The sequence below is a fragment of the Podarcis cretensis genome (genome assembly GCF_951804945.1).
Source record: "Podarcis cretensis genome assembly, chromosome: 6".
NCBI classification, from domain to species: Eukaryota; Metazoa; Chordata; class Lepidosauria; order Squamata; family Lacertidae; genus Podarcis; species Podarcis cretensis.
In genome coordinates, this window is record NC_137175.1 from 44946903 (window position 1) to 44960827 (window position 13925).

At 41.1% G+C, this 13925-nt stretch overlaps 1 protein-coding gene and 1 long non-coding RNA gene across 6 annotated transcripts in view; one reads left to right on the forward strand and one right to left on the reverse strand.

Annotated features, from left to right (window-relative positions):
- USP49 (ubiquitin specific peptidase 49) overlaps positions 1-13925 on the forward strand; it is a 53037-nt gene that overhangs the window by 17788 nt on the left and 21324 nt on the right. The window lies entirely within an intron of this gene.
- Positions 2194-4910, reverse strand: LOC307219196. The gene is made up of 3 exons (XR_013840318.1): positions 4114-4910; positions 3156-3294; positions 2194-2433 (listed from the first exon to the last, which is right to left on the reverse strand). It is a non-coding gene; the product is annotated as an uncharacterized lncRNA (long non-coding RNA).

Consider the following 13925-nt stretch of genomic DNA (forward strand, 5'->3'; position numbering starts at 1 on the left):
ACCACAGAGCCTAGGACTTGCCGATCAGAAGGTCGGCGGTTCAAATCCCCACGACGGGGTGAGCTCCCATTGCTCAGTCCCTGCTGCTGCCAACCTAGCAGTTCGAAAGCACCTCAAAGTGCAAGTAGATAAATAGGTACCACTCCGGTGGGAAGGTAAACAGCATTTCCATGCGCTACTCTGGTTCGCCAGAAGCTGCTTAGTCATGCTGGCCACATGACCCGGAAGCTGTACGCCAGCTCCCTCGGCCAATAAAGGGAGATTTGCGCCACAACCCCAGAGTCGTCCACAAATGGTCAGGGGTCCCTTTACGTTTACCTAAATGCCAGTACTATGGGTGTGTGCCTGATGTTCATGGGAAGCACATTTCAAAGGGCAGCTTCTGCCAAATGAAAGATTCTGGTCTTAGTGGACATAAGACAAATTTCTGGAGCATAAAGCACTACTAAAAACTTCTCTCTTGAGGATTGAAGTGTCTAGGCAGGGGTATAACGAGGACAGGTGTTCCTGGAGGTAACTGGTCCCAAGTTCAGGACTTTATTTGCCAGTGGCAAGATCTTAAATTTGCCCCAGTAGCATATTGGAAGTCAGTACAGCTCTTTCAACACAGGTTTTATGTGGTGTTAATAGGGCATACCCTTCAACCGCCTTCTTGCAGCATTCTACACTAGATGCAGTTTCTGAACAACCCTTAATGTTATCCATGCCTAGGTTACCATAACTAAACTATCCCAATGTTTCACCAACTGAAGCTAGCAGAAAGCAGTCCTAGCCACTTGGGCCCCCAGTGAGAAGCATGGATCGAGGAGCACCTTCAAGCTATGTATCTTCCCCTCAAAGGAAGTGCAGCCCCATCCAGAACGGGCAACAGGCAACTAACTGATCTGTTTCCCAGACTTGGGAACTACTCATCCACAGAGCTTCTATCTTACTAGGATTCAAGCTCAGTTTATTGGCTCTTGTCCAGTCCACAACTGCATACTGGGCCAGTTCCTGCACAGCCTCACCTAATTAAGAGAAGGCTATGGAGAAATAGAGTTTCATTGGCGTATTGTTGACAATGTGTTCCAAATCCCTTAATGATCTCTCCCAACAGCTTCATGTAGATGTTAAATAGCATTGCAGATAAAATCATACCCTGCAAAACAGTGCTGTCCTCGAGAACTGAACCTGGAAATAGAAGTGGAATCACTGTAATACAGTGCCCCCAATAACTATCCCACATAGATGGTTCAGGAGGGCACCATGGTCAGTGGCATCAAAAGCACAGAGAGATGAAAGAGATAAAGCAAAGTCACACTCCTGTTGTCTTATTCAGCTCTGGGAAGATCTCGCATGGACTCTAGAGGCATCACGAGATCTCGGATGGCACCATGAGATCTCACAAAGGCCTCCAGAGGCCAGTTAGCAACGCAGAGAGCTTAACAGCACTTTCCACACCAGATGAGCTTTTAAACTCTCTGCCTTGTGTGATTGCGTACAGGTCGGTGGCCAAGCATGTAAAGCCAGCATAGTGTAGTGTGGTGATGGTGAACATTTGAGAGACCGAGTGTCCAAACAGCAACCCAAAACCACTTCTTGATCACTAAGTGCCAATGCAGCAATTTAACTGGAATACAGTGGTACCTCGGGTTAAGTACTTAATTCATTCCGGAGGTCCGTTCTTAACCTGAAACTGTTCTTAACCTGAAGCACCACTTTAGCTAATGAGGCCTCCTGCTGCCACTGCGCCACTGCCGCCCGATTTCTTTTCTCATCCTGAAGCAAAGTTCTTAACCCGAGGTACTATTTCTGGGTTAGCGGAGTCTGTAACCTGAAGCGTATGTAACCCGAGGTACCACTGTACTGAGGTTTCAGTTTAGAAAAAACAACTGCTACAACGCTAGGATAAGGATATGCCTTGCAGGTTTCCCGATGGCTTGTAAGATTGTGTGCAAATGTTGTGGAATTTTCTAAATGCATTTTTTCAATTTGGAAAATATTTCAGCTGTCCAAGGTCTCTTTCAAAAACCTGCAGTTTTCTCTGCAAGGTTTTGCTATCACAAAACATCCTTTCTGCCGTTTCCCCTACATCTTGTGGTTGTCTGTTCAGTAATTTTATCCTTATTTGGGAAATCATGAAAAAGGGAATTACTCCAAGACAACATAGCCGTTTTGATAAAGAGAGTTGCAAAAACTTAAGATACTGGGAATGGTATTTCCCCTGTTTCCCTTTGAGAAACTCTTTTGTTTCAGTTTCACCAAGCTGGGCAATGCTTTTGTGGTTGGTGTCAAAGTGCCATCTGACACTTGATGTGTGACACACAACACTTTCATTGCACAGAAGACAGAACGCTTTCCTATTGCATTCAACGATCTTCCACTCTCTGTTCTTGCTTTTTTTCTTTCTTTCTTTTTTGCTGTATTCCTTTGTAGGTGTTCCTGACTTGGAGTCTACAAAAATTTTGAACATAGGAATATAAAGCATGCTGCATGAGAAAATCATAACAAAGATTACAATTCTGAGCAAAATAATAAAGCGCCCAATACAAATCTATCCCTGTGTTTGCGTCACGATGGCGAGCCTCGATTCCTGGCTTTCTAGTAACGAACTCTGTGCTGGGGCAACTGCACATGTGCCCACAGAGAGAGTTCTGAGTGCCTCCTCTGGCACATATGCCATAGGTTCGCCACCACTGGTGTAGTGTTTAGAGTGATGGACTAGGACCTGGGAGACCAGGGTTCAAATCCCCACTCAGCTACGAAGCTCACTAGGTCACTGTTTCTCAGTCTAACTTACCTCAATGGGTTGTTGTGGGGATTACAAGAGGATGGGGAGAACCATGTAGACTACCTTGAGGTCCATAGAGAAAAAGGTGGAATATAAATGCAATAAAATAAATACAGTCATGTAATTTAAATGTGTGTAAGTTTCAAGTTGACTGTAATTTTAAGCGTAGTGAACTGCCTATACAGTATTTAAGTTCTATTTGTTTTTCATTGAAACTTATCCCCCTCACCACAAACCCTTCTGCTTCTTCCTAACAGAAAAGCCTAAGCTTTGTGTGTGTGTAAGAAACTTACTTCTGAGTGTATACACTTACCATTTTACTGTAAGTTAACTATTCGGAGGGCATGCCTAAGTCTCTTTGCAAAGTTTTCACATTTTCATTTACCATAGAGGGGGGCTGGTTGTGTGTTTAACATCCACTCGCATTTATCGTGCGGTAGCATTCATAGAAAGTACCATAACTTCTAGACAAGGGAGCATCAGATCTCAGATGAATCAAGCATAGGAACACTGTATCCTGGTGGCTAGAAAGGAAGGAAGGGCAAAGGGGGAAATCTATACTCAGTCTTTAGAACTAGTACATTGACACCAAGGATTAGAAAACTATAGTAGGCGGGAAATGTGCACTAAAGGGGAGAGGTAAATAGTAGCTCTCTAGGCCTCCAGAAATTTCTAAGGCCTTGCATCTAAACCATGGGTAGGCATAAGACCCAGGGACCGGATCTGGCCCAATTGCATTCTCAATTTGGATCGCGGACGGTCCGGGAATCAGTGTGTTTTTACATGAGTAGAATGTGTGTTTTTATTTAAAATGCATCTCTGAGTTATTTGTGGGGCCTGCCTGATGTTTTTACATGAGAAGAATGTGTGCTTTTATTTAAAATGCATCTCTGGGTTATTTGTGGGGCATAGGAATTTGTTCATTTCTTCTTCTTCTTCAACAACTTATAGTCTGGCCCCCCACAAGGTCTCAGGGACAGGGGACTGGCCCCCTGCTGAAAAAGTTTGCTGACTCATCAATCAAGTTCTGACTTCACTCATTAGTTAAAAACACTGAGGGGTGGTAGTAGCCAGACTAACTTATCTCAAAGAAATCACTTAGAAGGTGCTTGCAGATTTTGCCTCATAATTTCCCATCTCTGAGGACTAGAGACTGGCTTACTTTTTTTAAAAAAAAATACATAATCTGGGCCCGCCTTGCAGGCCATTCTAATCCATCCATGCCTGTGAGAGTCTGAAAGGCATTTTTGCAGTGTGCAGTGTGCACAGCAGACACCACATTGTTTTTCCTCCTGCATAGTGTGCTCTTTCTCTGTGTCAATCTAATTGACAGGTATACTTACCAGCAATTCTAATGCTAACTGAGTAATCGGTGTTGCCCATTTCTCCATGCTTTAGAAGAGCTGTTGGACTGCATGTACATTTCATTGACTGAACTTCCTATGTGGTTGTCTTAAATTGCAAAATTGCCCTGGGGAGGAGGGATTGTGACATCATATGTGCCAGCCAATCAACACTTTGCAATCTAGCTTGTACTACAACCTGGCAGAGCCAGTTTTCCCTGAGTTTGATCCTTGAGGGAGTAGTAGGTATGTTTTTGAGAATGTGTGGCGTGTTCTTCCAAAATGGCTCAGCTCTCCTAATAATGCAAAAATTTATGCAATCTTGATTAGTTTTTCCTAAATGGATCACAGCAGAAAATGTTCTGTTCAGGAAAGCACAGTGGAAGAATAATTTATTTGAGATCAGTTTACTCACTGACACCCGGGTTGTATCAATCAGTGAAAACATAACATTTTTTTAAACTTAATTTATAAGTAATGCAAGAAAATTGAATGTTTTCTTCTTTGTTTGAATCCTTATCTAATCCTCATGGCTATTGGTATTAAAAGCAATAGATAATGTATACAAATTCAGGCCAATTTTTCAACAATAGGACCAGCACTGCTAAACATTTCTACATTGTAGTCAAACAAACACTTTCAACTGGCATTAAAAGCTGATATGTGCCTTCTCTGCCTTCTTATCAGTTCTACTAGTCTATGTGTTGCCCACTCTTAAAAGAATTTTCAGTAACCCCTATTTTCCTCCATCTGTTGAACAGCATCAGTGACACTACCTCTGAATCCCACTTTAAAATAAAGTTGGCTGTTTCTACCAGGGTTTTTTATGGGAGCAGGGAATGTGATTTTTTTATTTGTTGATTTGCCCAGAAATGTATGCCTCTGTTTACTGAGGTTATATTTGTCCCTTAGAATGTCTAAAAAATCATTACAGAAGCTTACTGCCATACTAGATAAGCAGCAATGTTTTTAACAGACTAGAGAAAATGCTAACTGTGTTATAACGGTGATGACCCAACTCCAGGCTAGAAATCAAACACAGCTTTACAGTCCACCTGCTACCTTTTGACAACCAGTTCTTTCATTTTGATGTTTAGAGAAGTGCAGGGAGCTAGTTGCACCAGTTGTGCAAAGCAGACCTTGTGCAAGGTAGACAGGCTATCGTTTCTCTTCTTTTTATTATTACTAATAAGAACTTCAAATTCAGTCAACTGTTCAAAAAACTTCAAGCGTCAGATCAACATTTCAACTTAAAAAATATTGTAAATATTGATGTCATTCTAGTGTGTGTATTTCATATTTTATCAATGAATATATTTCTTTAAAAGATAAAAATGGCTTTCATTGAGAAATGATTTATTCCTATTTCTTAATGTAATAACTTAACTGTAACGTTTCTTTTTACAAAAAGCTTTGCCAACCAATCAAACACTTACTAATTTCAAGTGTCCAGTGAGGACTTGTTATTGGTGCCGCCACTAGGAGCTGCTCGGTTGGCAGTGGCCTGTGGCAGGGCCTTTTCAGTGATGGTTCCCCATTTTTGGAATTCCCTCCATAGTGAGGTGCACCTGTCTCCTTCGTATTGACTTTCAGGATAACTTTAAAAACATTATTATTATAATATTTATTTATATCTCAACTTTTTCTCAGTCCGAGACTCAGGGTGGCTTACACAGATAAAATAGAAAAAGCTAAAAACCTAGAAAAGACAATAATTGAAATGTAATTAAACACTTAATAGGATTAAGATAGTATAAAAAGATCCATTAAAAATGCAGATATTAAAAACATCACAGTACCAGCCCTTTCCTCAAAAACAGTCAGTTCTAAATGGCCTATTGGAACAGGAAGGTCTTCACCTGCCAGTAGAGGACAGACAGTAGGGATGGAGTCAGTGGCAAAGCTGCATGCTCTGGCACCGTGGACGGAGAGCAGGCAGGGGCGTGGCTGGCGCGTGTCCCGGGGGCGTGTTCCACCTCCCTCGGGGGTTGGCGTGTGTCCTGGGAGCAGGGGGCGCCGCCCACGGGGGTGTGGCGCCTGGTGCAGTGGGGGTGCGCGATGTATGTCCGGGGGCGACCGTGATGGTACCCCCCTCCCCGATGGTGCCGGGGGCGGTGTGCTCCCCCGTTCCTCCGCCAGTGGATGGAGCCAGTCTAACTTCTCTAGGAAGGGAGTTCCAAAGTCTGGGAGCAGCTACCAAGACCTGCATCCCCATTCCTGTTTACCTAGGCACTGAATGGATGAAATACACTGTTTCTGGCAACCCTGAGATCACGTGTTTTTAAACCTTTTCATAATTTTTTTCAAAAACATTTTAAGCTTTTTTTATTATTATTGAGCTCTTTCAGGAGGAAGGACAGGATATAAACAGAAATAATAATATGATGGTGACGATGATAATTGAGTTCAGAGAAGCTTGCTTTGGCTCACCTGCACTGTGCTGTTAACACATTATCGGGTTGACAGTAGCAGCTTGTGTGGTGGTGTGGAGCAGCAGAGCCGCCTTCTGACATTGGCGTTGCTGCAGTTCACCTGGACAGGGCAGGGCACAGTGCCAATGAGCTTAGGACTGCATGGGTGCACTAGCAAGGCCTGCACAGCCCTGACCTCACCACCACTCTGTCGCTCCCAGCCCCTTTTAGGTAAGCTGCAGAATGCTGGTATCGGGAGGGCGGCTGACTGACAATTACCCAGGGTTAACAACAGAATGCTTATTTGAGAAGCAATGAAAACAAATTCACAGCAAACTGAAGTTGGAGATGAATGGGGTTAGAACTAGTAATCTCCTAAACCCACTCCCAGCCAGTTAATCTACCCTACCACCTTCTCCTTCTTCTTCTTCTTCTTCTTCTTCTTCTTCTTCTTCTTCTTCTTCTTCTTCTTCTTCTTCTTCTTCTTCTTGGCAAAATGTCTTCTGCCACCACAACTATCATTCCACACTCCCTTCAACTCCTCTTTCCCTCACACACATATACACACAACGTAACATACAATTATTTTAATCATGAGAAGAGTCATGTTAGTGGACCAGTTTAAAATATGTGTACAAATAATTATATTGTTTCCAATCAGCAATATGCTGTTAATTTTATTGACAGGTCAAATTGCTAGATTTCCACAGAAATGACTGAGGAAAATGGGTTTTTTCCAGCCTGAACTCCTCAGAACTCAGTTCCAACACATTTCAGGTGGGCTCCATTGCCATTATAAGAGAACAAGAGAGGTGAGTTCTGGCACCTCTTTTTCTAGAAAAATAGCACTGCTGAGGAGTGTTTAGCTTCTTTATAGTAGCCTAGAGTGTTTGCCAGCATTGTATTCTAAATACACTTATGTGCATAATAAGTCCTTTTTAATTTCAGTGGAATTTCAGTCCAAAGCATGTGTTCCTAGGTTTGCATCCTGCGCTGCAAACCGACAGTGTAAGCAGCATAGCAAAGAAAAGTCAGATCCATAGATGTTTGTGGATATATTCATCCTCTCTCATTTATGATTTTGTAGTATTATTCTGAGTATTTTCCTTTGAAACATAGCCAAATTCTTTGAAATTTAAAATGTTGGGGAAACTGGTGCCATAAAGAAGTTTATGCTCTCTGTTTTACATAATGCTGAAATATGAAGAGCTCTTCTAAAATACTGTTTGTAAAATGCCAAAAACTACCACTCTTAATAGACAACATTACACATTTTCTAAATAACAGAAATGTTTTATAGGTTTAAAGGTTTTATAGTTTTAAAGGTTTTTCTGTCCATTTTTCTGAAGATGCCCAATCCTTAGTAAATTCACATTTGCACTGAACTCTTTAAAATGTGGTGAGCATCCTAGTCCCCTGCTGAGGAGTACTGACATGGGCTGAAAGGTATCAGCACAAATACAATTAACTATTTTTAAGAACAATAAAGCTATTCAGAATGTAACTCTAAAGGAACAATAATAAAAAGCAAGGACATTTAGGAATACACACACACTGTATGTATATGTATATGTATATATTGCACTTGCCTGTAAAAGTGGAACATTAAAACTACTGATTTAATCTCTGCATTTGAAAAGCCATCTGCTAAATGCACGCTGAAGGCATATCTGTTCAGGGGGGGGGGATGTAGACAAGACATTAGGGAACTTATCACAAGTTTAATACACTAATGTTAAGACTATTCCCCCAAATTCATCTTCTTCGTCTTCTTTGGGTTTATTTTATTTACCTTTGGCATTTGTATGCCATCCATTCAACAATTTTTCTTTGGAATTCAATGGAATTCAATCTTGCCTAACTCTGTACACAGATAATCCAGCCAGGTAAAATAAACATGGTGTCCTAAATCATTAAAACATTTGGGTGTTGACACAGAAAGCAAATGTAGGATGTTGGACTTAAACCTGTATTTGAATCTGTAAATCTCAGTTGGTGACTTTGGGTCAACATCTTTCTTGGAGAAATCTATCACGTAGGATTATTTATGAGGCTAACATAGGATTATCTCCCATATACACTGCCCTGAGCAATTGGAGGAAGGGTGAGACATAAATATGTTAATGATATAGTATCCTTGGTATGGCAGTACTACAGCGTGGAAGATAAGGGAGTCCATTTTGTTCTGCCTTGCTATCCTTTCTGTCATGCTATGTTAACTTAGCCACTTCTCTCTAATCAGACCACATGGATTCTACAGAACTGGCACACTGCTTCTCTGGCAGGATGCTGATTCTGATTGGCACCCATATGATGTGCCCCTTCCCACGTGGTTGGGTTACTTAATTATTTTTTTAAAGGTTCTGGCTTTAAGCCATTACAAAAAAATAATTCATATTGATAAAACCATGTAAGATAGATTTGGTACTATATATAATCTTACGGAAATACACATGCAAAAATAATTTCTGGAAGAGCAACCATCTTGGTCTTTTTCAAGAAAAACAGCAAAGAGTCTTATGACACCTTAAAGTTGATTTCTTTTATGGCATAGTATTTCACGGACTACAGCCAACAATTCTAGTAGAGCCTAAATGAGTGCAAAATGATTCTTCAACCACAGCACTAAAGGCACAATTAGCATTGCTAAGTGACAGTACAATTAGAGATTAGATGCATGCAAAATGAGCACAGTGACCCTTAACAACAGTGGTGACTGGCAATAATAGAATTATCTTTGCATCCACTATTAAATTAACTCCTGTAGTAGAACAAGAAACCATTATGTCTGTTCAGGCCCAAATGAAGGAAGTTAAACTTTTTCATAAATTGCAATTCAACAGATTTATGCTGGAGTTTCCTTGTGAAGTTTATTTGTTCTTCTCATACTGCTGAATTTTTCCTTTTATGGTGCCAGATTTGTATACATTTATTCATTTGTGTAGAGATGGGCCTGCTTGACCTATGTATATGCAAAAGGGCATTGCTGGAAGGTGATAGCATATATCACACTGTAAGATGAGCTGTGAGTGAGCCCATGACGTTGTGGCTGACATTATTAGGTTCTGTAATAGTGCTGCCAAAGTAGATAGGGGGGCAGCGTTGGCATCAGCTGGTCGCTTTGTTTGTGTCTCTGTTATATGTCCTATTGTACCTAGTGACTAGCTGTTTTAAGTTGTGGTGGATGGGGATACTGCCTGTAAGCAAGACATCAGAAATGACAATATTCAGAAACCAGTAGGAGTACATTTCAACTTCTGATGGCATATGCTCTGTTGACCTTAAAACTGTCCCTCTTGAACAAAGGAGCTTCAGAGGAGATACCACTGTGAAACTTCTGAATTACAACTTACAAAGAAGTTTAGTTCTATCCCCTGTGATCTGAATTCAGATAACAGTTTTTTTAATCCTACTAGCGGAGTTAATTTACGAATTGCACAAATGCTCACTGTATTTATTTTTCATATACATTTAAGCAATTGTGAAATTATCACAGGCTACATTATTTTCTATTTCACTTCCCTCTGTTTAAATGTCTTTCTTTTCTTTTCATTTTACTTTATGCGCATAGGTGTATATATACCTGCCAACTTACGATAGCACTTCATGAGTCTGATGAAGTGGACTGCAGTCCACAAAAACGTATGCTGCAGTAAGCTTGTTAGACTAAGGTGCCACAAGGTTCTGCTTTCAAAACAGAAAAATATATCAGAAGTACATAGACAGGAGCAGATATTTAAAACTGGCTGCAGCACAGTTAAGCACATGGGAATCCATACTAAGCTTTGGCCAAAGGCAGTGAAACCCACCACTCATGGAAATATCTTTTTCATTGCTATTTACAAGCAGGAGGTCAATTTTTTGTGATATTGATCAAGACTTTGGGGCTTTCAACAACTCTTGACAGAGGGTAAGTATTACTCCTAGCTGTGCAGGACCCACCCCCAGAGGAGTGTCTCATGTGTGGCTAGGGGAAAGGGCCCCTTGGTCATTACAAATTGTGTCCTCTACTTTGTGGCTGCCAAGATGTGGGATAGAAAAAACAAAACAGCTTACTAGGAACCATCAAATGGTGGTTAAGTCTGATGGAATTTATGCATGGCTTTACTGATGATGGTGTAGTGATAGCCTGGACAGTATGGTGGCATAGTGTCATACATCTAGGGTGTTATTGTGTGTAATTCTGACAGGCTTTCTAGATAACTCCCATGAGCTTTAGCCAGTATGCCTGAAAGCCAGGGATGATGGGAGTTGTACTCCAGCAACATCCGCAGGACCACATTGTTGGCAGGGTCTTAAGTAAATTGCCAACTCCAGTTGGAGCTGTTATAGAATCATGACGATCAGATCAATAAAGATTTTTGTTTTTTAATTTGAGTTTTTATACTTTACATTTTTGGCCCCCACTTGAGTGATGTTATGATGATCTGGTTTTCTATCAGAGGATTTCTTCAAGTCCTTGGCAAAACTCTTGTTTCCTTGGCGTGGTTTGCATATATTACTCTTGTCTTAATTTTTACAGTGTCCAATATCTGAATGAAACACTCTGGCTTCATTCCCATCCAGGCAACATTATGCAGCCATTATAATTGCAGCTGGCTGCTTTTCTTGGCTCTGGAAACACTTTCAAGGGGAAAATGCTAAAAACAAAACACACAAAACTGGCACTGGTTTGTGTGTGTGTTGTTATCAACAAGCATGCTGGTTGGAACATAGTTTCAAACCTATACAGTATAAATCTAAGTATATACTGGTATATAGAAGCCGTCTTGGGAAACTTTATCAATGTAATGGTTATAGAGCTGGATCAGCGTTGTTCTGCAAAATAGTGTGAGCTAATTACAGATAGTGAACCGTGAAGAATGAGTACTAATTTATTTTTCTCAACCAAATGACGTGAGAATTTTAAAAAAGAAAGACCATGCTGTCTGACGATTCAGGAGGTTTCTAGAGGCTTCTAACTTGTAAGAAGAGGACAGTGTTCCTATTCCTCATGTGACATGTCAATCTTGTGACTTCGTTTGGACACACTCTATTAAAGGGGCAGAGAAAACAGATCACCAAGTTTAAGCTAACTGCCTCACGGCTGTGTGTTCGTGGCTGGTCTTGTTTAAGGCATCAGGAGAGGTCAGATGTGGTGATGGCGACTTTTGATGAGGAGACACCTACAGGACTCACTCAATTTATTCCATCTGTTGAACAAGTTTGTTCAGATAGATTGCTCCCCTGCTCCCATTTCCTTATGTTTTGGGGTGAGAGAATGGGATTTCAAGCTGTAATGTGCCTGGTCATTATTATAATAATGCAAGCCTATATGGTGCAGCATCTGGAATATTAGCCTTCGACCCATGGGCGTAGCCGAGATTTATGTTGGGGGGGGGGCAGAACCTCAGTTAAGTATTTTTATTTATTTACTTGATTTAGGGGGCACAGGGCCCCCCCTGGTTCCCCTTGGCTGCACCCATGCTTGGACCTTGCCTCAGATCCCTCCTGTGCTACTAGCCTTCCTAAATTTTACTGGGGAGTTCTTAATTTGCTATAGGCAAATTAGACACTCTCAGACTAACCTACCTAACATGGCTGTTGAGAAGCTAAAGAGATTCACTCTGAGCTCCTTGGAAAAAGGACACAATATAAAGTAATAAGCTGAGATATCTTGTATCGTTGCAGAAAAAGTAAAACTGAGTGGGGAAGGATACACATCTGTTTTTAATTCACCTCTCTTATCCGTTAATAGTTCTTTTTGATACTCTTCCCTCCAATCAATATTACTAAACCTTTCTGTTAACAGTTCACAGATTTTGTATTTGCACTGTTTACAGGTTAACTACAGTACTTTACCACATGCTCTTGGGATTCTTAATGAGTTAAACAACAGTGCATACAGGGGATGTCTGTTGTTTTAGATCCATCCCTGTGAAATACTTTTTTTAAAAAACTGGTTCCTGGTCTCTGTGAGGATTAAAAAATACTAGTGATTTACATGCATAGTCAAATAATGGTGCAGTTTCATACCACTGTTGACACTATGATGGTTACAACTCTGTGCATATGAACCTTTTGGAAAGTGATTTTAATAAAAACTGCCTCAAACCTCCATGTACAGTAAATCATGTGTCTCATACCACATGCTTATTGATGCCTTACAGTTAGTTTATACAATATTTCTTGTGAATTATTTTTCTTTTAGAACTAGATTTTTTGTGGTTAATCTCAAGATTATTTGTTTGTACTATGTTGCTTAAAAGCCAGGCTTACTCTGCTGTAGGTTTTGGGATTGTTTATATAGTGCCATCAATATATCTGAAACGTGACATAGCAAAATAAGTGAAACAAAACAGGTCCCTGTTGTGAGGAGCTTGCAATCCAGATGTTGTTGTTGTTGTTTAGTCGTTTAGTCGTGTCCGACTCTTCGTGACCCCATGGACCAGAGCACGCCAGGCACTCCTGTCTTCCACTGTCTCCCGCAGTTTGGTCAGACTCATGTTTGTAGCTTCGAGAACACTGTCCAACCATCTTGTCCTCTGTCGTCCCCTTCTCCTTGTGCCCTCCATCTTTCCCAACATCAGGGTCTTTTCCAGGGAGTCTTCTCTTCTCATGAGGTGGCCAAAGTATTGAAGCCTCAGCTTCACGATCTGTCCTTCCAGTGAGAACTCAGGGCTGATTTCCTTAAGAATGGATACATTTGATCTTCTTGCGGTCCATGGGACTCTCAAGAGTCTCCTCCAGCACCATAATTCAAAAGCATCAATTCTTCGGCCATCAGCCTTCTTTATGGTCCAGCTCTCACTTCCATACATCACTACTGGGAAAACCATGGCTTTAACTATACGGACCTTTGTTGGCAAGGTGATGTCTCTGCTTTTTAAGACGCTGTCTAGGTTTGCCATCGCCTTTCTCCCAAGGAGCAGGCGTCTTTTAATTTCGTGACTGCTGTCACCAGATGTTAACAGTGGGGAATAGAACAAGGTGTGTGTTGGGAGAGGGGGATGTCTTCAAGGAAGTTGTAAGGTATGTGTTTGCATGTGCCTAGATTTTGTTTCAGCTTGGAATGATAACTAAAGAGTTAAGTTAATGGACTGAATTTAGTTGGTTGACATATTCCTAGTTCTCTAGTTCACAGCAAGTTCTTACCACATTTATCTTAGGTCTGCTTATCTTCACCTCTTGCAAGTCTCAGGTTTCTGTTGAATAAATTTCCACTCATGACGAAATAAGACACTTCTCCTTGTCTTAGATAATCTTAGTGGGGAGTTCCTTATTGTACTCCCTTCTGCCTCTTCCACCCCACCCCCTTTCTTGCCCCCAAATCCCATGTGACTCCTTTGTTGTTTGCTAAAATTCACAGAAAGTTCTCCAGATTGGCACCCCTGGCCAACCCCATCTCAGCATACCTATTGA